This window comes from Orbicella franksi, chromosome 10 (assembly GCF_964199315.1).
Source record: "Orbicella franksi chromosome 10, jaOrbFran1.1, whole genome shotgun sequence".
Lineage (NCBI taxonomy): Eukaryota > Metazoa > Cnidaria > Anthozoa > Scleractinia > Merulinidae > Orbicella > Orbicella franksi.
The window spans coordinates 9,197,886-9,201,672 of record NC_138154.1 but is presented as its reverse complement, the minus strand read 5'-3'; the positions used below and the strand labels follow the sequence as shown (position 1 = coordinate 9,201,672).

The following is a 3,787-nucleotide window of genomic DNA, read 5'->3' as shown; positions in this document are numbered from 1 at the left end:
ACGAATGGTCTTACCATCGTCAAAACAAAATCATTTACCCCTTCCATGTCAGATCTAACTGGCATCTTCCAGTTCAGCCATCAGTAGCTCTAGAAACCTACCTGGAGGAAGTGAAGCAACGAACTGTGCATGGATAAAAATAACCAGACTAAGAACGAATTTGTCATCCAAAGAACGTAAAGCGTTGAACGCTTTCAAACAAAACAGTGACCAAAATTTTTGAAAAGCCGATGAGGAAAGAAACAATATATCAAACTCGAGAGACAGTGCTTCATCGGGATGTCCAAACACCGAGAAGAGAGTTGAAAATACGACGCGCAGCGGAGTATTTTCGACGAAATTCGACGTGTTTGGATAGCCGACGAAACACTGTCTCGAGTTTTTGATATATCTTCTCAATCGAAACAAAAATTAAGGAGTAAACGGAGAAATAAAATCGTCAAAATCTATGCTAATTAAGACCGGGTATCCAAACCTCCTTCACGGTTGTGATTTTCTTTGTTTTAACTTGACGAATTATTAATGAGTTTGAGAAGCATGGAGTAGTCATGGATAAAAACGATAAAAGACAAGAGGGACAAACGCAAATCAATGACCCAGTGGAATTCGTGTAAGGATTCGTGAAAGGGGAAGCCCTGAGACCCCTCCAAACAAACTTTTCAAAAACAACATTTGAGGAGGACATCAAAACATAAAAATCATGTCTTGCTGCTAGAGGTTATCCAAAGAATCTGCATGATAGAAAGCCTTGCATATTAAAAGAAATCTTGCCTTTTGTAACACAATATCAACCATCGGTGTCCGACCTCAAATATGGTAAAAATGACACTTGACACAAAATCAACCTTTCTTACGACCAATTTTCAAAGAGCCACCTCTCGTTTCTTTTCTCCATTTCCTTTAATCCCTAAACGATATGCTCGTCAGAGCAAACCTGTTAAGAGCCTGCATTGTTAAATGTTTCCATTGTTTGAAGTCGTGTAAGCCTGTTACTTCTTGCTACTCCCTTGCTACTCCCTACTGCTTATTCTTTAACTTTTTATCTTTGCACAATGGATCTCTTAGATCTAGATAGATTAAGTAAGTTTGTAATCACAGCTTCGTGCAATGTATGATGTTAATAAAGACAATTGATCAGGAAAACGATTCAAAACAACGGAACTATTTTAAGCCTATTAAAATTGTGTTTGGGTCCTCTAAACTTCTGAATGTTGTTGTTGTTGAATGCACTTAGCTACAACAAGCTAGTTTTCAGTCATGCCACTTAGACTGAATGAAAGAAATATTGGAAATAAACATAATAGGCTTAAAAATACCAACTGGCGGGAGGAAAACCAGTTGGCTATTTACAAGCATGAACGCGGAGTTATTTAGCTATCTATATAATAAGCTATTTGTTTTAACAATTATTTAATCCTTAGCTAGAATGGCTCAATGAAAAGAGGAGGCCTATTAGTTTTGGTTCAAAGAAATGACGGTTGACGCTTCTCCTACAAAAGGGGACACTGACTGGTTTCCAGTCCTAATCACTGAGTTTCTTGTAATTTCCATAATCAAAGCCATCACTATCACCACCTTTACAAGAAATCAACATTTACGTAAGCGCAGTACGTACCTCATAATGAACCTGACTGTAGCCGATCTACTGGTGGGTGTCGTAACAGGACCAGTGATCGTGTACTACCATCAAAAAATGAAAAACATAACAACGATTGCACTTGGCCAGGATTGATTATTTGTTCCATGAAAACCACGTTCCCGATAGCTTCCCAGGTCAATGTTTCCGTGATAGCTCTAGAGAGGCTACATGCAACAATCTTTCCCTTCAGGCATTGCTTGATCACGAACTGTGTTTACTTTAAAATCATCATCGCTTGCTGGTTTACAACGTTCCCTCTGGCCTTTGTTATGAGTATTTTATCACAGGAAGCCTCTCACTACGCATGGGCATCATTTAGTGCTGTCACTTTACTTGTCCTGGCAGTCTGTTATATCATTATCATTGTGAATGTTCAAAGCAACCCCCATTCGCAACATCGTGGTTCAATTCACAAAGAAAGGAAACTATCCGTAACATTATTCATAGTCACTGGAGTTTCCGCTCTAACCATTCTTCCTTTGACTATTTTCGACTCCATGCCAGTAGACGTAAAGGAAAAATTGGACAATGCGTCAAGCGTGAATGTCCATGAGATGCTGTCTGTGATCTTTTTTGCCAATTCCATTGTGAATCCTCTTGTATATGCCTTACGAATGCACGAATTCAGAAAAGCGTTTCTTAAATTGGTATCAGGACAAAGCAAAGGCGATCAAAGACAACAGGCCGGAGCTGGGCAGAGAAGAAGTCATCGTTCACAACCTCAAACTGTGTTGTAAACTTTAAACTGCCAAAGACTTGAAAAGACGCCAGCTAGACCTACTTTCGAAGTCACCGCTCCTACATTGATATTAAAACTTTAAAAGCTTTCCAGGCGAACTGAGACCATGCAAGGTATAAGAACACCAGACCAAGCAAATAACACGACTCTCTTTGTGCCTGCGCGTCTTTGATAGAAACCTTCGACTATTATCTTGCTTTAAAACGAACATCCATGATCATACTGCGGAAATTACATTACCTTTTCATCTCGAGAGAGTGGCAAGTTTTGCAGTCTACAAACACAAATTAGGAAATTATTTTTAGTAAGGAAATTGTACCTATTCAAGGTGGCCTAGTCAGTTGCATAGACAGTCTCGAGCGGTACCCTACTAGAGATAATAAAAAAACAAGAGATAATACGATGACAGAAATGGCGAGGGCAGATCCAGGATTTTTAAAGTGGAGGTAGGTGGTAACTTTGGGTTGTAGAATTCATGGGGCATTACCCAAAACTGTTTCAATTGAGAATTGGAACCTAATTTGAAACTCTTACACCACAGATACCAGCAATGCCAACAAGGTGAAAATAACACTGACGTAAACTGCCCAGAGTGTTTCCCTTCATTTATGCTACAATATTCACAATCTATTTCTTTTGTTATTTTTTGCTCCTTCGAAAGGGAGGTGGCTAGCCACCAAAGCCATCCTCTAGTAAAATGTTAAACATACTTACAGGGTCCCGCTGGTTCCTGTCCAAAATTGCAAATTTCCAGAGATTCCTTTGTCTCGTACGAGTAGTTCCCATACGAAACTTAATACAATAAAAAAGAAAAATCCAAAGATAGAACTGAGTTTGGCAGAAAGGCTCGGTGCCAGGTTTGAATTATGAGAGATTGCCACTGACGTTGTTTAGCCAGCTAGTAGACGGACCAATCAGTCACTAAAAATTCCAATTCCACTTGTGATGTCAGTTTCAAAGGCTAAGAGTAGGCATACCTGTTAATCTCGGTCCTGTTTGCATAACAGAACGAACAGGGTACCAAATTTGATGCAAATCAACTCTGATATCCAGCATCCATAATAACAAACTGCCTCAAAACAACAGGGTGGAAACACATTTCTTTAGGATGTACTGACTTTCGCACTGGCGTTAAAATTCCCCTCTCAGTGTCTGATTTTCTAAGGGAAGTCACAGCGTGACATAAGAGGGCACACAAAACTGAATTATTGTAAAGGTATTGTCTGAGCAGTGCCAGTTCTACTATAGAACTGAGTTTATGAGCTGTTAGGCTGACATTCGTAGGCAGTTGTCTTTTAATTTTTTATTGTTCCGCCATCTCTCGATATCGTGAAATGCGTTTTTGCTGCTCCGGACAACCCAACCTTGCTTGTGTATTTGAAGAAGATAGGAAGACAGTTGAAAAAAGA

General features: G+C 39.5%; 1 pseudogene; it reads left to right on the top strand.

Annotated features, from left to right (window-relative positions):
* Positions 1 to 1,262: 1,262 nt before the first annotated feature.
* LOC145500558 (adenosine receptor A2a-like) lies at positions 1,263 to 2,702 on the top strand (annotated as a pseudogene).
* Positions 2,703 to 3,787: the final 1,085 nt, after the last annotated feature.